This window comes from Myotis daubentonii, chromosome 6 (genome assembly GCF_963259705.1).
Source record: "Myotis daubentonii chromosome 6, mMyoDau2.1, whole genome shotgun sequence".
NCBI lineage: Eukaryota > Metazoa > Chordata > Mammalia > Chiroptera > Vespertilionidae > Myotis > Myotis daubentonii.
Window position 1 is genome coordinate 13,333,116 of NC_081845.1, and position 21,011 is coordinate 13,354,126.

General features: G+C 39.1%; 1 pseudogene; it reads right to left on the bottom strand.

The window, feature by feature from the left end:
• Positions 1–16,715: 16,715 nt before the first annotated feature.
• Positions 16,716–19,069, bottom strand: LOC132236655 (ATP synthase F(0) complex subunit C2, mitochondrial-like; annotated as a pseudogene).
• Positions 19,070–21,011: the final 1,942 nt, after the last annotated feature.

Genomic DNA, 21,011 nt, shown 5'->3' on the forward strand with positions numbered 1-21,011 from the left:
CATAGCGAGTAGTTGAGCAACCTTAGCATATCATTAGCATATTATTCTTTGATTGGTTGATCGGACAACTGGATGACTGGACACTTAGCATATAAGGCTTTTATTATGTAGGATCATACTTAACTTGAAGCTTTTTCTTTTCTTTTTAAAAAAATATATTTTATTAATTTTTTACAGAGAGGAAGGGAGAGGGATAGAGTTAGAAACATCAATGAGAGAGAAACATCAATCAGCTGCCTCCTGCACACCCCCCAATGGGGATGTGCCCGCAACCAAGGTACATGCCCTTGACCGGAATCGAACCTGGGACCCTTCAATCCTCAGGCTGATGCTCTATCCACTGAGCCAAACCAGTTAGGGCGACTTGAAGCTCTTTCAAGCACTAAGGGAGGGAAATTTCTCCTGTGGATATTGGTGAGGCCTGGCTTATGCTTCCAAATTTCCAGTGATCTTTCCTCTCTGTTCACCACTAACTTTTGAGACACACAAATTTCTTTGCAGAGCTCTGGAGTGGCGGGGGAGGGGTAGGGTTGGGGCAGAGATTGAGTTTTGGTTTACTGTTACACTAAAGGTTCATCTCTTTGGAGTTACAACTTTTAATATACAAGAGTCTATGAAAATTGAAGCCTAAATTTACCTGGTTGGGCAAATGAAAGATGGATTGAGAGTTCTGCTTATTTCTTTGGTTTTTAGTTTTCAATTATATTTTTTTCCTTGATAATTTCTTTGACTTGTGCCATCTTATTGTTTCTTTTAAGAACATTTACAAATATTTATTATATCTAGATTATTAATTATTTTCAGCTAGAAGTTGTTCCCGGTACTTAGTCTTCCATATTACCAGAAACAGATGTAAAGCCATATTTGAATCTGAACTATAGTAATTAAACTGGCCCTATTTAAAACATATTGGCATTTGTTATTTTTATAGGTCAATATTTTCCTTATTATCTTGTGTTTTAGCTTATGCTGACACTTTCTATTATTTTTCTTTTTATTCCTATTTGTCTTCAAAGCCTAGAAATTCTAACATATAAATTTTCTACATGTGCATTTCTGACCTCCAGGACTATGTTGTAATACCTAAAGAATCAGGGCAGTTTCTTTTGTCTTTTTACTTCATTTTTTCACTTGGTTAGTAAAAACAAGGTGCCAAATAAATCTTTGACTTAATATATATTTGGCGAAGTATTGTCTTCCACGGGATCATAATAGTATTATGTTAGCAGTATTCTTAAGCCATGATAGCATTTACTCAAACAAGTTAGAAATACAGTATTTTTAAAGACCAAAGTAAAGTTCATTAGTTTCCTCAGCCAAGATACTATGAAATAGTTGATTAAAATCTCAATCTGACAATCTCTAAAATCTTTTCATATGTAAACACTGGAATGTGTAAGTTTTACTTCGCTATAAGATTTTATAGAGGCATTAGATTTGTTAGAAAACCTGAAGGTCTGAGCTACTTAAACAGAATTTAGATGCTTATTTTGCTAGCATACAACTTCTGAAAGGATGGTAATTAAAAACCTCATTCATCACTTAATGCTCAAAGTTCATTCATCATGAGTACTTTATGTCATTTTAAAAAAAACTTTATAAGAGATTCAAATTTCTGTAAGGCTCATTGTGATATGTCCATATGGTACATTTTGCAACTAACAAAAGAGGAAGGGAAATAACATCCTAATCTGCTTTATTCATTCATCTGCTCTCATTATTTCATTCAGGAGGCTTTTTAACAGAAAGAGTTTCAGCATGATAGAAGCTGCAGAAATAACGTTGGGAATGCATTATCAGATGCAAATGTTGGAGAGGAGTGCGGAGACTAAGCGCTTCTTCCTGTTTTGCTTTGTATATCTGAGCCTATGCTTCTACTAGAAAGAGAGATCTTCCAATAGTGTTTTCTGTAAGGGAAAAAAGCACACAGGCCTTTTCCTTTTTGTAGTAGGAGACTCAGATTAAAAAACTAATTTAGGAGTGTTTGGGGGTAAACTCTCATAAAAAATGATATAACTCTTAAAATATTCTAAGCCAATTTTTTTTGAAATCCTCACCAGAGGATATTTTTCCATTGACTTTAAGAGAGAGAGAGAGTAGAAGATAGAGGGAAAGACAGAAACATCGATGTGAGAGAAACACATTGATTAATTGCCTCCTGCATGAGCTCTGACCAGGTCCACAGGCCAATGCTCTATCCGCTTAGCCAAACCAGCTAGGGCTATACTAAGCCAATTTAATGAGCAGTTGGTCTAAACCAGCACTGTCCCGTGCAAATACATTTCAAGCCAGATGTACAATTTTAAATTGTCTAATAGTTACAGTAAAAACGAAACAGGTGAAACTAACTTTTACACTACATTTTATTTTACCCAAAATATTCATTTCAGGATAGAAACTATATAAAATAATTGGGATATTTACTTTCTTCTTTTTTTGTATTAAGTCTTCAAACTCTATCATGTTCTTTAATAATATATATAATTATATATTTAATATATAGAAAGTTGATATTGATATAATTTATACAAAGTTGCATAAACAAAGCAATTTTTGCAGTGCTCTTGTCCTCAAGACCTAAAGTTCTATGCTAATTTTGGCAGGAGTCCCCTCTAACTACTCACTCCCCCAACAATCCCACTTCTTAGCACATTTATGTCCTGGTAAAATCTACTCTATGTGGAAAAAGAACATTATTTAGAGCAGGAGGAAGAGGAAGTAATGAAAAAATATTGATAGGACTCACCTTCCCTTCAACTCCCTGTAGCACATCTTTGGTTTCCCATAGAGATAAAGTGTTTTCTGGGCCTAGCGTGTCTTCTACTACCCTCAGGTCTGGTTGAGCATGGGCTCTTGGCAGACTCATCTTTTGATCTCTTGCCTGCCTTCTTCATGAGTCAATGGTACAATAGTCAGTGGATTAGCAGAGGGCCTTTTATCATTATGCTTTGGGATTGTCTCCTTCTACACTTTCCAGAAAATTTTGCTTCTCTTGAACTGTTTCTTGTCGTGAAGCTCTTGATGAATTTTTCTGCTTCTGAAATGAACTTGGTTTAGTTAGGACACATAGTACTTCTCATTCTTTTTCCCTTGTATTAACTTCCTGCTTAGGAATGCTTGCATTCTTTATAAGAACAGCCCCCATTAAGAGATTATTACCCAATCTGTTGATTTAGCATCTGAATGGAACATTCTTTTAAAGAAAATGGGCTCTTTAGGAAATAAATGAGAAGGAGAAGGCAAGCCGTTTTCTGGTTTATCAAGGAGAGGAGCACTTTATAGGAATAAAAGAGCTCTGGAGCCCAGTGACTCAAGTGGATGCATCAGATACCTGAAAGGTAATCACATGGATTCCGAGACTCAAGAGAAGATGGCTTCCGGAGAAAAGAATGCCCTTCACTGGCTGACTGATAAGGCGAAACTAGTAAATATCAAAGGCGTTGCCTACCTTGCAGTTCACTGGGTGTCCCTTGTGCTTCATATTGATCCTTCTTGACATTGGAAAAGAGTAAATTTAAGAACTAACATCTCAGAGCAGGAAAGAGCCATTTCTCTTTTTCTTATGCACAGTTTTAGGGATAAATATATTCAGACACAGATAAGTAGCTTTGAAAAGAATGTAAAGAATGTTTCATATCCTTCCTAGTGTCATTTATTTGCTTATTGTACAGATGCGTGGCTTTCAATACATAGAACAGTGTTAACATCCTTTTGAGCTCCAGAAGGAAAGGGATTATGTCTTCTTCATGTGATTTGTACAGTACTTAAGCTCAATACTCTGCTTATACTTGGATTACAATATTATTTAATGATGATATTATGCTTGGATAAATGAATGATATTTAATACTGCATAGAGTATAATAGGTATTTATCAGGAGCAGAAAACTTTTCCTTTTTCTATCAACAGTTCTATACAAGTAAACGATTAGCATGATTTTTATATTTTTTTCTTTGAAGGAATTGTCTTTAGGTCTTGGATAAATCTTTAGCTGTATCTTGTACACTGTGACATAGTCTATGGCACTGGAGTCTGACCATTACAGTATTTGCCAAGTAGGCACAAAGGTTAATTGAAAATCTGTAATAGCTACAATTCTACACAGCAAAATTCTCATAGCTATTTTCTTCATTTATAAAGGCTTGAACCTGTCTTGCCGTTAATGTCAAAAGCACAAATGATTCCTTTGAATGGGATTTTAGAGCTCGGAATCTGCAAGCCAAGAAAGTGTTGATGCATGTGGATTGCTTTCCGGGAGGTATGCAATTTCTTTCACAGGCTTACCTCAAAACGCCTTCCTTACATCAGCCTAACACATGTATGTGCTAACCGTGGAGTAAGGAATCAGTTGTAAAGCAGATATGAGTTTAATGGAGTCATACACATTTGAAATATTTTTCCCCTTGCAGATAACCAGTATTTAATTAGAACTTTCAGATGATGTTATAAGACAAATATTCTAATTTTCCCTTGGAGAACAAAAGGTCTCAAGAAGAATAAAAAATAGAACTAAACTCAGAGCCTATAAACCTTGAGCCTTAATGCTCTTGGTGATTCTCTCACTTAATACTCAGAGAATTGACCTTTTGGGCTGGGACTGTCAATTGAGACTAGAAAGGCTCTGATTTTGAGATTGTTTGTTTACTGACATTTGATCTTGGCTCACTCACAGAACCGGGTCTGCCCCATTTTCTCATCAGTAAAAGAAAGATATCCTTGACACCTATTCAGCTTGTAAAATATTATTAAAATACCTTTGGTTAATGTGGCATCAAAGAGCATTTTTGGTATCTTAAACACAGATACTATCTAACAAAAAGTAACTATTGCTTTTATGTCATTGCTATTGCCTTTTTTTCCATATAGGAAGAAGCATTTAGGTGGCCTACACTTTCTGTTTGTAGTTATTTGAAAAGCATATAAACAACAATATTCTCCTTGTTTTGTATGGAACCACTGATGTAAAATATAAAGTCAAGCAGAATTGCCAATTGTTCGATTTTCTAAATTAATTGCTTTTCTTATTGTATTACCAAAATTTGAAATATATTTGCTTCATATAAAAAAATCTACTTAATTCTGCCTGGCCAGTGTGGGTGCAGTGGTTGAGCGTTGACTTATGAACCAGGAGGTCACGGTTCGGTTCCGGTCAGAGCACATGCCGGAGTTGTGGGCTCAGTCCCCAGTAGGGGAGCATGCAGGAGGCAGCCCATCAGTGATTCTCTCTCATCATTGATGTTTCTCTCTCTCTCTCGCACTCCCTTTCTCTCTCTGAAATCAATAAAAATATATTTTAAAAAATCTAGTTCATTCCTGTAATTTGCATTTTAAAGCCTAACTTTACAGCAGAGAGACTGCCATGTAAATATTTTAAGTCATAAGTTCCCATCGTATGCTAACACATGATTATCCTTCATAGTAGAAATACAAAAGGAATCTTTATGAATGAATATCTTGTCTTTCCCTGTTGCTGTGATATAAAGGTAGAAGGTCTACAAAGATGAGATAATCACTCAGAGGGGGAAAAATGGAAAAGCAAATAAAACATATCTGAGAACGAATCTCAAGAGTTCTCAAGACAGAGCCTGTATCACTCAAGTCACCTTGCAATTTAAAATACTGTAATGCTTTCGTGCTATTGCTGCCTGTTTTGAGTGTTTTCTAAGATTTTTGGTTCTTTGTTACTGCTTTGCTGCTGAGAATTGCTTTCTTCTGTAATACTAAGATTATTTTTCATTGTGCTTTTCCTTACAACTTCATAACTGCAGAATTTGTTCCCCTCAGCAGAAACTAGCTCCTTGTTATTTTCCCATCTTCGCTTATTTCCAATATCCTAGTCAGCCAGGCAACCAGTAAAATGAAAGGCCCGTTGGCGGCATTATGAGTGAGGTTTTCTAAGGGAAAATATATATTTTTTTCTCTTTTAAAAAGCAATGCTGTCTGAGATGAGGACATGAGGCAAAAAGCTCAAATTGGATTTTTAAAAATAAAAATATAGGAAAAGACACTACCTCAAAAACATGGGAGACTAAAACGACATCTTGGTTCTAAGACCCGAGTGTACCTCTTAGATTGAATTCACAGAGTTCTTCATTTTGAGATCAATTCAGCTTAGAGAACTGAAGGCACCATATGGGATAAGTTCTAAAACAGTCATACCAATTAACAGTTTGTAATGAAATGGTTTAAAATGAATAAAACCTGGATTAAGTAGGACCCAGTTAATTGAAACTTTCCATTATTTATATTTAGTCTGTTTTCCTCTTTCAGAAGAATAGCTAGGTGATGATAAAATAAACTCTGAAGGTAAAAATCCCTTCTTTTATTACTGGAGGAAAATGAGGTTCATGGCCTTTGTAGAAACACCTTCACAGACACACCCAGAAATAATGTGTAACCAGCTACCTGGGCATCCCTTGGCCCAGTCAAGTTGACCCACAAAGTTAACCATCACAATGGGTTTATATGGCAGAGGAAGAAGAGTCATTTAGGGTACCATGTTTTGCTTGTGGTTTTGATTGTGTCCAGGAATACTCTTAAGGCACTGTTAGAAATCACTAAAACTGAAGTATGTTGTGACTGATGTCTGGTACTTCTATTGCAATCCATAGAGGCTGGTCTCATAGGCAGAAGCAAGTGCTTGCCTCATAAGAAATTGTTTTTGCGTTGAGTGGAAACATTCAAATACCACAGGTCGCCGTTTACAGTGGTTTTGGTCATAGGCGCAGTGTGGCCCTTCCTATTTTTCCTGCGGGGGCTCCAAGGAAGGCTGCAGTGTAAGGCTAACATTTAAGATGGCCTGTTGAGGCCAGTAGTACCCAAAGATAACTGGCCTTGTGAAAGTTACACCTCGAGTTCTAAGCCTGATATCAGACCGGCAGTGACTCTGTGTATCTGTGTTGGGAAGTATTTCCCAGCAACAACTCATGTGAGGTGTAGAACCCCCAGGCCATGTAAACCTAAGCATGTAAGAAAAAACACTTTCCTTAAGAAAAGTACCCCTTCCCTTTATTGTCTCCTTTGCAAAATAAACCCAGCCATTTGTTTTTCATGCTGGTGTGTTGAACATTTCAAATGATTTGTCGTATAGGCCTAAAGGATTCCAACCAACGAGATGACATACACAGTCCTCATGATCCTAGATGGACAAGAAGAGCTTTCTGGACGAGGGTACACTGTGTTCTTTACCACCAAACAAGAATTACACAATTATGCTGTCTTGCAAACTGAAAAGTTACATCTGTGTTTCCTCTCGAAGAGGCCAGGCTTGGTGCAAAGGCTCCCATTAAGGCTGATGTTTCAGAAATGAAATTGGAAGGGCCAGAATCGCGGGTGTGGATGGGCAGATTCCAGGTCTTACTGCTCCTGCCTGTGAATCAGCACATCCTATTATGTTCTAAGGAATCCCATTTTGCTGCTCCTGCAGGCCTGCAGCATTCCTAATTAAAAGCGCCTGCTCTTCTGAACAGGTTTTGTAAGCTATCAAAAGACACTTTTGTGTTTATTTCCCTTTATTTGTGTTTTCAGTGCCATTTTTTTGATATCGCCTTTAGCAAAGTAGGAATATGGAATACTTAGATAGAGTGCTGTTAAAGTGCTGATAGCAGTAGTGTCTGGTTACTTACATAAATAAATACGAAACATCTGTTGGAATATAGAAAGTTTCAAATGAACCAATGGTTTCCTGAGAGCAGCAGTCTTTGGAATGAAGGTAGATTGACTGGCTTAAAAGTTCATGTAATTTAGGTTTTAAAAGGAACTGGAAATATGTAGGTTTAATTCAGGAGAGAAAAAACAGTTGGAGATGCAGAGAGTAAAATAATAGGAAATATGAATATATAAAGGAAAGTCTGAGATGGCCAGAGTGGAACTGCAAAGGCCAAATAATGAACAACATAAACTGATGAACAAAAACAGATCCAGAGACAGAGAAGCATCAATCAGACCGTCAAACCTCAGAGGGAAGGTAGGGGAGGATGGGGGTAAGGGGGAGAGATCAACCAAAGGACTTATATGCATGCATATAGGCCTAACTGATGGACACAGACAGCAGGGGGGTGAGGTCATGAGTAGGGAGGTTGGGGGGGGGCGGTAATGTGGGGATAAGGACACATATGTAATAACTTAATCAATAAAGAAATTAAAAAAAGAAAAGGTCAAATAGCATGAGGACTCAGGTATCTGTCAGTGAATTGGGACATCTGGAGACTGAGTCCTGGTCCTGTCACCCCTGTTCCCAGATGTCATAGCACAGATAGATTAAAGGACTTTCCCCAAATCATATGACTAGAAGATGATGGTTCTAGGATTTAAAGGCAGGAGGTCTGAAACGATGTTATCTCCAGCATTGAAAATGCCTTTGTTTTATGTGTCCTGCACTATATTTTCTCTATTTTAGGTACCAAATTCACCCACGATAACACTTATTCATGCCCCTTGCTGCCACCAAAAAATATTCATTAGCTATTTGTGTTTAAAACCATCTATTGATCTTTAACGAGTGTGGATATTGTGTCACCACGTTTCTGCCTTCTGTCCTGCCTGCACCATGGGATGATGGCTCGGTGATGATGGTAACAGCTCTGACTCAAATTCCTGCAACACCTTTCCAAGGGTGATTAACCTGGAACCTTGTTCCTAAGTTCAAACTGATGGCCTTCTTTTTCTCTTCTGTTTCATTGCTGCCTCAGACCCAGCTGGGAGAAGAAAAAAAGTATTACCAAAGGAACCAGTGGGAGCAAGAATTTGCATATCTTAAAGAGAAGGAAATAACCTTATTTTTAGGCAGAAGGGACTAAATTGATGCTGGGGACCAGCCCTATTTGCCTGAGAGATGATTTTCATTTATTTAACAGTCTTTATGCATAAGGGTGTTATTTGGTTCGCCTTAGAATCCCCTGAGTGCTCTTTCACCTTGTCAATCTATTTGATGATGTTGTTGACTTGGCAGGAAAAGGTATTTGAACATGTTAATGTTCAAATTTTCTTGTTTGAAAAATAAACCAGCAGAACAAACTATACCCCTCTGGGTTACTACATTTGTAAATCTCCTTATTTTGAAAGTCACATTATGTTCTTAACCAGTGACCCTTGATCTCACCCACTTCAAACTTTTATGACAATATAAAGGTTACTGTATACTAGATACTAGAAATACTGTTTGTTTCACCAAGTCACTGTCATAAAAAAAATAAATAAAGGAAATTGCTGGTCAATAATGGGAGAGTAGATTATCACAAGAACTGTCCTGCAGCCCTAGCTGGTTTGGCTCAGTGGATAGAGCGTCGGCCTGTGGAATGAAGGGTTCTGGGTTCGATTCCAGTCACGGGCACATTGCCTGGGTTTCAGGCTTGATCCCCAGTAGGGTGTGTGCAGGAGGCAGCTGATCAATGATTCTCTCTCATCATTGATGTTTCTATCTATCCCTCCCTCTCCCTTCCTCTCTGAAATCAATAAAAATATATTTCAAAAAAAGAACTCTCCTGTAGATATCAGTGATAAATTCTAAACAAAATTAAAACACACAAGTATTTAATGGTTTTTTTAAAATATATTTTATTGATTTTTTTACAGAGAGGAAGGGAGAGAGATAGATAGTCAGAAACATCGATGAAAGAGAAACATCAATCAGCTGCCTCCTGCACATCTCCCACTGGGGATATGCCCGCAACCAAGGTACATGCCCTCGACCGGAATCGAACCTGGGACCTTTCAATACGCAGGCCGACGCTCTATCCACTGAGCTAAACCGGTTTTGGCAGTATTTAATGGTTTTAAGAGCCACCATAAGCAGGTAGAAACTGGCCGTAAAAGTTAAGTACTTTGCCCTGGCCAGTGTGCTCAGTGGTTAGAGTGTTGGCCTGCACACCAAAGGGTCACAGGTTCAATTGCTGGTCAAGGGCACATACCTGGGTTGCAGTTCATTCCCAGGCACATGCAAGAGGCAAACCCTCAATGTGTCTCTCTCACACCAATGTTTCTCTGACTCTCTCTCTCTCTCTCTCTCTCTCTCTCTCTCTCTCTCTCTCTCTCTTTCTCTCTGTCTCTTCTCCCCTCCCTCCTTCCATTCTACGCTTATCTAAAAAAACAAAAACAAAAAATACAATGGAAAAATATCCTTGGGTGAGGATTAAAAAGAAAGTTAGGTACTTTGAGTGAAGTCCATACTTATGATTTAGTTTGTGCTCTTTTACATCAAATAGCACCAAATTCATATAATCTAAATATTTAGTTAAAAGAGAAGACTGTCTTGAGTGCTTTATTGGTTGAAAAATCCAAAATGACTACATGCTTACAAAATGGGCTACAGCTTGATGGGATGATGTCTCTGTACCAAATCCTAGGAAGTCGTTAAGGAAAAGGGGGATACTCTGGAAAAGATTACAGCCAAGTAGCAGGATGGAAGGACAGCCAGCTCCGCACTAGTGGCTCCTGACACATGGATAAAACCAGCAATTTTCCATCTCATTGAGGGGAGAAACAGGTAAGGGGTATTATATTCGCCTTTGTCTAATCAGAAAGCCCAAATAGTGAGATTTATATACTCTCATCAGGGAAAGCTGCTAGATGGTGTGTTTGGTGAAGGACAGATTGTGACTTTCAAAAGAGGGAAATTTACAAATGTAGTAACACAAAGGCAGTGACAGATGCAGAACTGCAGAGCCATGGGGTAGAGGAAAAAGCTTTTGAGCTGTTGCTTATTAAAAAAGAAAAAAAACAAACACCATGTGGGAAGTGAGAAACTTTTCATTCTGCACCAACACATTCATCCAAGGATATTTGTCTGTATGATGCGAAGGAAACAACATCTTTATGGTTCTTAAACTTTTCTATCAAAGTGCCCTCGTAGTGCATAAAATCACACGTTAATCAGGAATCTGAGAGGAGAAATTAGAGGGAGAAAATAGGTTTGGCAGAGGAAGAGAGTTTAGTCTATAATGGTCCTATGCAAATGGGAAGCTTCTTGGAATCTTGTTTTATCTTTAAAACTTTATGTGAATAGCACCCACTCTTCTTTGAAGGGTTTAACAATTATTCTCAATTAAAATTAATTTGCTACATGTGTCACGCGGATTTTTGTTTTTGGTGACCTCCTTTGGGAAACTAGATGAATACATTATCAGTGGCCTTGATTTTCTTGTCAATCTTTCCTACCCTTTCAGGGGACCGTACATAGTTAGAGTATGTTGTTCCTTTCTCTGTTATTCCTGGCTGCACCCAACCCTGGACAGGTGATGGTGGTGGGTTATGGTGAGGGGGTGTGGAAAAGCAGGCCAGCAAAGAGAGTGAACATCTACTTTTCTTCAATTGTGTTTCTTTGACATCTGTGTTGACGTCTAAGCATCAACATTGGCTAGACGGCCAGTTAAGAAAGCATGGATATATAACTTGGGGTTTATTGCTTCATGCTGATGCTAACCAAAGTATTTGGAAGGAGCTATAGGTCAGTAGCCTCAGGATATTCTCCAATAACAGGCTCAACGTAACCTTTTATAATATGTCGTATTCTTCTTTTTCATGACATCATTCTTTGAGACACAAATTCTTCTAGGTGTTCTTCCTAGATGATTCTCAAAGAACTATGCTTATGTCAGCCATGATTACTCATGTGCATCTATATTTTATTATTCTAATGTGGGCATCATAGGTGTGATGCTATAGCAGGAAAACCAGCAATGGCGTATGCACAGAGCAGCTTGGCCTGAGCTTATTTAAAAAGTGCAAACGATTCCCCTGCTCTCTCCTCGTTTGTTCCCTATCCCTCCTCCAGGCCTGCCTGGGGCTCTATTTTTCATCTTTCTCTCTCCACTTCACTTCAAGGTTTATATAATTTGCAAAAATTTTCCTGAAATGTACTAATTTAACTTCTGTTTCTGTAATCTAACCTTGGTTCTTTCTCCTTCTTATTCTAACATGTATTTCCTTCTCTAATTAGCATTTCCACACAACAGTCTTGCATGAGCTATGATGGTAGCAGTAATGATAATACCTTCTATTTGTAAGGCTTTTCAGGCAGAGTACATACATGGATAATGATAATAGCCAACATATAGTGCGTGTTTGCTATATGCCAGACACTCATTACATGTGTTAAATTAATGCTCATAACTTTTTGATTTTGCAATAATTACTATCACATTCTGCAGATGAAGAAACTGTAGCTCAAAGAGCTTAGCAATTTGTGCAAGACCCCAGTTCCCATAGCAATAATTGTCGATCTGAAATGTGAACCCAAATAAATTGATTTAACATATTGTGCTATGCTACCATCAACATGGATTCTTAAATTATTATGATTGTGGTCATTTTGATCAGTCTCTTGGCTTAGCTAGAATATTTAAGACCAGCTCCTGATGTTTAAGTTCATTTTAATTTTCCTATAAGCTTCTCATTGTAGCGAACCAACAGATTAAAAATTATAAGTAACCATCAGAACATCTATTTATGTTAATGGTTAGACAAATGATCAGTTCAGTATTGACTTGATCATTAAGAAAAGCATTTGTTCAGAGATTGGTGATGCCATTGAAAGTGCCATTATAGAATCACTGATTTCTAAACATGAAAGGGATCTTGATAATAATAATAACAACAACAACAATAGTAGTGATAGTAATAATCTTCCAACCGCCAGGCACACCAAGCTTTCTAATTCTAGGTCTTTTCTAAGATCATTATAGACATTATTTTATTAAATCTTCAGAATAACACTATGAGGTAGGCTATCATTTTGTACTATAATTATTTTACAAGTGAGAAAATAAACTTGTTATAGTTTGATTACTTTCCCAAGTGGTAATTGGCAACATTGAGATTCAAACACTGCAGCGTTTGTATTATAAAGCATGTTATTTATTAACATTTATTACACCCACAAATTTTTACAAATGATAAAATTCATGTTTAAAGCAGTTACTTCACTTTCCCAGATCCCACAGGTAGTCAGTGGTAGAGCTGAGACCTACTTAAGGCTTCTTCCCATTATTGGTCACATTTTCTTTCATGTTACCTTTTCTGTACAAAGTTTCAGTTATTACCATTTTTTTTTCTTCATCCATTCCTTCATGCAATGCAAAACCAAGGGCCAGGCTTATGCAGAGCACAAATACAACAAAGGCTGCAAAGACGAACATGCCTTCTAAGATCTTATAATCTAACGAGAGTAGAGAAGAAAAATACATAAGCAGCTGATTATGTTTCACAGAAGAAAGAATTATATATTAAAAGTACAAGCAAAGTGTTATGGCAGTGCAGAGTAAGATACAAACAACCTCAATTTGAACTCAAAGAATACTTAGAGAATGTGGAATTTGAAATGAGCCTTGAAGAAAGGGCATGGGGTTTGAAGGAAAGGTATTCCACCTAGGTTAAGTATATATGAGAGCTAGCTAGATGCTGTGAGAAGTACAGAGGCAGTTCAAAGAACAGTCTCTCATCATAAGGAAATGAATTCTTCCTGGAGAAGCAAGACATGTACAGGCAAAGCAAAAATGAGTGGTGGTGTGTGAAAGAGCTCTAGGAGGTCAGGGATAGAAAAATTTGAGAGCTAGAGTAGCCAGGGAAGGAGCATTGGGCAAGCAGAGCTTGAATAGAAACTTGGAAGATGGGCTGGGCTTCTAAGGGAGGGGAGAGGTAGTGTAGGCCAGGGGAGGGTCCCAGGTACAGTCAGGTGGTAAGGCATAAGAGTGGTTATGACATAGTGAAGAGATATACAATAGAATGTGTGTGTGTGTGTGTGTGTGTGTGTGTGTGTGTGTGTGTGTGAGTGAGAGAGAGAGAGAGAGAGAGAGAGAGAGAGAGAGAGAGAGAGAGAGAGGAGAGGGAGAGACACACAGAGAGAAATGGCATAAGAGAGACACATCTATTGGTTGCCTCCCCCCACAAAACACATGCACTCCAATCAGGGCCAGGGATAAACTTGCAACCGAGGTACATTCCCTTGACTGGAATCGAACCCAGGTCCCTTCAGTCTGAGGGGCCAATGCTGTATCCACTGAGCCAAACAGGTTAGGGCATGACTTCAACTTTACTTCTCTCCTACCCTCCAATCTCTTGCTAATGCTTCTCCTTGAATGATCCCCCCAACTAGAAAGCAGAGGGCAAGGGAGCCTGTTGATGGAGATCAGCTCTCAGTTGCACAGAGCAGGGTGAAGGGAGGAGAGGTCTGTCGGATGAGTGGAAAATAGAAGCTGTAGGGAAAAAGAAGTGTTTGCCACAGTGGATCTCATAAGAAACTTTTCACATAACAAACTCTTTGTTTAAGTTGGCTTAAGTTGATATGAATTGAGGGATTGATTGATACAAAATCTTTTGAATGAAGGGGAAACCTGGTCAGTCAAGGTTTGGACATGTCACAGAGAGCAAAACGATTTTTGGACGCATCTAATATTGTGGGGGAAATAAAGTAGACTATAGTAACAAATAAGCAGTTTATGGATTCTCATTAAAATACAAGCCGAACAACAAAGAATCATCAATTTATGGATAAAAATCCCCTGAAATAGCAAAAATGCTGTACTTTACAAATAAGTGTGGTTGGAGGTCAAGGGAAAGAACTAAGAAGGCTAAGACAAATTACAGTGAAGAGGACACAAGAATGAGTAAGGAGAAATGATAATAATTTTAAAAGTTGGAATGCAGGAGAGGCTAATAAACATTAGATACCTTTTGGCATATATCTTTATAAGAAAGTATAAAACTGAAAATTTAGGAGGGGGAATTTGAAATTAAACATTCAACATTAATAATTATAATTTTGTTATTTGTGATTATTTAAAGCTAATAATAATTTTTCAATTTTCCTGTCTGCTTGGAGCGTTACATTTTTAATTCATTTGATGTTTAGTTCATTTGAAACACGTTTTTGTGAATTAGTTAGGAATGAGGTCATGTTGTAAACAGGGGAATACAGTAGCTTGCCAAAGGTTTTGGATAATTGTTTTAAATGATAGTATGACCGTAGAAAAAGAAAATGTCGCTGTTTTGGAAAGTTACTATTTCCTTCAAACGTAAAAATATATGGACAGGCCCTGAGATTCAGCAGGAACTCATCTTTAAGATAAAACACACATAAAAATTCTTAGATACTGCCTGATGGCGGAGAGATAAATGGTTGTCAGAAAATGGAAAAGACTCATTTTCAAAGTCTGAGTGGCAATTTCCCTATAACTGTGTCACATGGATAAAGTACTTGCCTTTCTGAGTCAGGCTGGCTGAAGGGAAGGAAGAAATGGCCAAGATTAATGAGATGAAGCAAAATAATATTTATTTTCGGAGGTACTCTAGTCACATCTTAGAGTGGGCCTGCCAGAACCTTTCTCCCAGTATCATTGTATGAGTGACATAGTTAAGACATTTATTAGGTTCACAGAGGAGGAGAATGGAGACGCCCTGCAGAAACACCTCTGACAAAAGGAAGGAATCTCTTGCAACTCTGCATTATGTCTTCTTCTGCCTGATCTTATCTCCTGTGTGTTTGAAATTTGTTCACTCTTCTCTTCTTTTTAGAGCTGGGCGAAGGAAACTTGGAATCTATATTGTGTCATTTTTAACTTTTAAGAATAAAGATAAGCTATAGTTCAGAGTTGGAAAGCCAATTTCAACTATAACATTATCGCTTATATCACAGAGAAAGAAAGAGATAGTGAGACAGAGAGACACAGAGAAGAGCTGTTAGTAGAAATTGCGACCTAAAACTTCAAAAGCACTTGTAATCATTTGGGCACGGTGTGTGTTTCCCTATTTTATTCTTTTATTTGCCTGTGTATTAAAGAATAGGTCCGCCCAGATGGCTTGGCTCAGTGGTTGAGCGTCCACCTATGAATCAAGAAGTCACAGTTCAATTCCTGGTCAGGGCACATCTCTGGGTTGCGGGCTCGATCCCCAGTGTGGGGCATGCAGGAGGCAGCCGATTGATGATTCTCTCTCATCACTGATGTTTCTATCTTTCTCACCTTCTCCCTCCCTCTCTGAAATCAATAAAAATATATTAAAAAAAAAATAGTTCCACGTCTGGCTGAGTGTCATTCCTACATTCAGGAAAGGAAAGCTTATGAAAGATAGTGCTGCCAGATTCAAGGGTGATATATTTGTTAATATATAGTATGATACAAACTTGGGTAATTTCTCTATCATTTGCCCCAAATGGTAATCCACTGACGGTAGTATAAAATGTTAGGTGATCTTGAACTTGTACGTTATTTCCCTGCCAAAGAACTCATTATATCATGAATGTACCCCAAACATCTAGAAATATCTGATGCAAAATACAATAATAAAATGGCCAGCAGCATGTGTGTGCCTGCATGGGCATCTTACCTTGCCCCGTGTGGCCTTTTGGTTGCTTTGGTCTAATCTTCAGGTCTGCAAAAGTGTGGGAGATTGTTAGGGGCCCAATAATCCCACTTTTTAGAGATGAACAATTATTAGAAAAGCGTTTTTCTTTCTAGCGTCCTGCATTGCACATTCAAATATGTATTTTTTTTTATATGAATGCATACTGACCTATAGTCTCCATTCAGAAAACGATAAACTAATACCTACCAATTACCCGATCCTTTCTAACAGCTGCATAGTAGTCTGCTGTGTGGATATATCTCTTTTTCTTACTAATACAGTATTTATTTGTCTTCCCTCTGTCAAACCCCGAGCCAACCACTTTCCCCAGGCTGCCTGGGGAGGTGCAAGAAAAGGAACATACAGGGCAACAAGAAAAAGAACTATGGGAGGTGGAGACAGCTCCGTCACATGGCGAAGTGGACGAGAAAGGCCACTACAGGGCAAAAGAGCCCCAGGGCCTCTGAGAGGGCAAAGCCCAGAATGGTGTAGGAGAAGAGCTGATGCTTCAGAGAAGAGTTTCTGGAATAAGCAATGATGAGGCTCCCAACACAGTTGCAATTCCAGCCCCAGAGCCTGCCCCCTCTACTGCGGCAGCCTCAGCTCCGATGAACTTGGCTGCTGTGTCTATGTCCCTTGAAATGGTGCTGGTTTGGAAGCTGCGGCTAGAAATAAGTGAGGTCAGGGGACATGGCGCTGCCAAGCTGCTGAGGCTCCCATCTGTCAGTGTCGTGGCTTGTTTCAGCACCGCTCAGCTGAGAGGTGCTCCTGTCCAAGGAGCGGGTGGAGATAAACTTGGTGCAGGCGGACGTTTTCAGGGGATGAGGAGAGCTGCTCCCAGTGCAGAGCAGACACAGAGCTGTGCAGATAGACTCTTAATTTATTTTGAAAACTCTTTCTTGGCCCTGGCCCATGTGGCTCAGTTGGTTGATTGTCTGATCATGCACCAAAAGGTCCCTGCTTGCATTCCTGATCAGGGCACATACCTGGGTTGCAGGCTCAGTCTCCAGTAAGAGGCATGCAGGAGGCAGCCAATCGATGTTTCTCTCTCCCCCTTTCCCTTCCTCTCTCTCTCTCTCACAAATCAGTAAAAACATATTTTAAAAAAACCTCTTTATTAGACAACTTTTAGGTTGTTTCAAATTTTACTAATGAAACAGTGCCCTACCTGAACTTCACATTGACATGTATCCTTGCATTTTTTGTTTGTTTCCATATGAGAAATCCCAAAGTGAAATTGTTGTGACCATGCACATTTAGATTGTTGTGATACATTGCAACACTGCCATGTGGAAAGCTTGTCTGATTTATATTCCAGCTATCAGAACTCTTGTTATTTTACACATTCACCATCATGGGGATCCATAGCTCTTTTTAATTTTTGCAAGAATCATAAGTAAAAAATGATATTTTATTGTTACATTTCAACTAGTTAAAAGGTTGAGTAAGATTTTACTTTTTAAAAGTTGAAATTCACGTAGTTACCAAAAAAGAAGGAGAGAACATTTCCCCCCAGATAAACCCATTTTACTTCATTATTTGGTGCATATGTTGCATGCTGTCCTTCCTCTCTCTCGCATGTCACTTGAGGAGCCCTCTGTGCCTGCCAGTGTTCTTCCTGTGATGTTGTGAGTAGAGTTACTGATCCTTATTATGATTTGCATGGACTCCTCTCTTTCTGGAAGAGTGCCTTTTCTGTAGCAGGATTAACTGAGTGGGAAGGCTCTCTGTCATCTCATGAGATTGATGCTGACCCTGACGCGGCTCTCTAAGTAGATCCTATTTCTAACTTAATGGTGGTGATTTTTGCAGCTTTGAAATGGCTTCTATTTAAGGGTTGCCTGCTACTTAGGGGTTTATTTTCCTGGACGATTTGCTTTGTATGGAAGTGTGTATGACTTCTGGCTCTATGAGTTTCAGCTGAACCAGAGCATAAATGTCCACACTCAATAGTCATGAGACATTGGTAGTTGTTAAAATGTTCACCTTGGAATTTGGATTTCACAGTAATAGTGGAATTCTCTTTTGCATATTATATTTAAGAAATCACATTGAACTTTATGAATCCAGTAAAAGGAACGTGCTTGAGATTTAAAGCCTTGTGTACTGATATTTCAATGATAGAACAGTATGTGTTGGGATAGTAAAAAGAGGCACTTGCTCTGGCTTTATGTGAGATTGACGTTATGATATAAATGTACTTGAAAAGAATTGATGAGAAATGGAACTGCAAGTAATTTTTTCATATCAGCTGTGCCAAAGACCATGAAATATGATTATCTAGAATAAGAATTTTTGAGTTTTTAGCACACAATGGTTTCTAAGCCCAAGACCTTAACATGTAAGCAATTTAATTGGAACAAAAGTTATTTTATCTGGAAAGTGAAAACAATAATATCATTCCCATTTCATATAGAAAACAATGTATTTATAATAAAACCGATGTATATTTGACATAGAATCAAATATGCATCTAAGTGTTACCTTATTCTAATATTTGTTATATCCTAAATTTTATGTTTTTGCTGCCTATGTAAAAGGTTAGGAATTTTAAATGGCTGCTCTTTATGCTGCATGTTAATTGCATACGTTATGCAAGTGCATAGTTTATGTGTTCACTTTATAAAAAGGATCACTCTCTATAGAAATAAATAGGGACATAACTGAGATGAAAATGCCCAGGACAATATGCCTATTTCGTACCTCTATCTTGCTTTTCATTCTTCTTTTTCATATTCTGGATCTGATATTTAATGCAGTATCAAATAATAGTATATGTACTAAACTAGTATCTGAGTCTGCATTAAATAAAAACAATTTCCAGTTTACAGATGAAGAAACTGAATTACAGGGAGTTTAAGAGATTTGCTGAGCCCTAGCCGGTTTGGCTCAGTGGGAAGAGCATCGGCCTGCAAACTGAAGGGTCCCAGGTTCAATTCTGGTCAAGGGCATGTACCTCAGTTGCAGGCTCGATTCCTGGCCCTGGTCAGGGCATGTGGGAAGGCAATCAATAGATGTATCTCTTTCACATCGATGTTTCTCTCTCTCTCTCCCTTCCACTCTCTCTAAAAATCAATGGAAAAATATCCTCAGGTGAGAATTAAAAAAAAAAATAGTAAGAGATTTGCTGAGGCTCACAAAGCTAGTATGTAAGAGAGCTGGAACACAGAGCTCTTTGGTGCGCAAACATTGTTACTATTGTGTGTTCCCTGTCTCCTGGGGCATCTGTGTCCATGTACCAGCATTGTGTCACCTTTGTATTTCATGAGTACCAGTGCGGTAGAAAGCGTGTCCCATTAAAAGGCAGGAATCTGAGGTTCTAGATTAATTTTCTTTGTCTTATTAGCATTTTAAAACTTGGTTATGATTTAAATTTCCAAGAACTTTCATTTTATACTCCGGAGAATGAGGCTAGTAACACTACCTACTTTTTCCTACCCATTTCACAGGAATGATATATGTGCACAATGAAAATTTTATGTAGATATTGTAAAACCTTGTGGTAGATGGTACTATTGCTCCACCATTTCTTCCAAAGGAAGGATTTATAGTTCCCTTTTCTGCTGATATAAGATCGGGCATGTTTTGCTTTGGTCAATGAAATATGAGCGAGACTGATATGCGTTGCTATAAGAAGAAGCTTTGTATTTCTTTTCTGACTCTGTTCCCTCTCATTTCTGCAAACAATTATTTTTTTCTGAGCTCATCTCTTTTTTGTTATAAGTTGCTGAACAGAGACAAGGGTAGCCCACACGTGGTATCAAACAAGCTCCAACTGTGAAAAGGGAAAGCAGTGAAGGCCTCACAGCAACATGGGTAATTAAAGCAGACAACATCGCTTGAACAAAAGAAAGGGTGTGGCCATAAGTATCGTTGTAAAAATCCTCAAATTGACAAAGTGATACCCACTAAACTCTCCCAACTGGATAAAATTTCCCAGAAGTGACAAAGATCATGGCTCTCGTATAGACCTGAGACGCCTGGTCTAGAGTGGAGGCATGTTCTAAAAAGAACTGTGTAGTTCTTGGCACATGTACTGATATAAGTCAAATAGACAAGAAACTATTTTTTAAATATATATAGACTAGGGGCCCGGTGCACGAAATTCGTGCACTGGGGTGGGGGGGAGTGTCCCTCAGCCCAGCCTGCCCCCTCTCACATACTGGGAGCCCTCAGGCGTTGACCCCCATCACCCTCCAATTGCAGGATCGGCCCCTTGCCCAGGCCTGACGCCTCTGACAGAGGCGTCAGGCCTGGGCAGGGGACCCTCATTTCCCCCCATTACTGGTTCTGCCCCCAGCCCAGGCCTGATGCCTCTGGCCCAGGAATCAGGCCTGGGCAGGGGACCCCCAGACCCCTCCGATTGCTGGCTCTGCCCCTTGCCCAGGCCTGATGCCTCAGCCAGAGGCATAGACCCCCATCACCCTCTGATCGCCTGATCGGCCCCTTGCCCAGGCCTGACGCCTCCGCCAGAGGTGTCAGGCTTGGACAGGGGACCCCCATTTCCCCCTGATCACTGGCTCTGGCCCCCTCCCAGGCCTGAGGCCTCTGGCCCAGGAATCATGCCTGGGCAGGGGACCCCCATCTCCCTCTGATTGCTTGCTCCACCCCCCGCCCAAGCCTGATGCCTCTGACCCAGGCTTCAGGCCTGGGCAAGGGGACCATCATATCCCCCC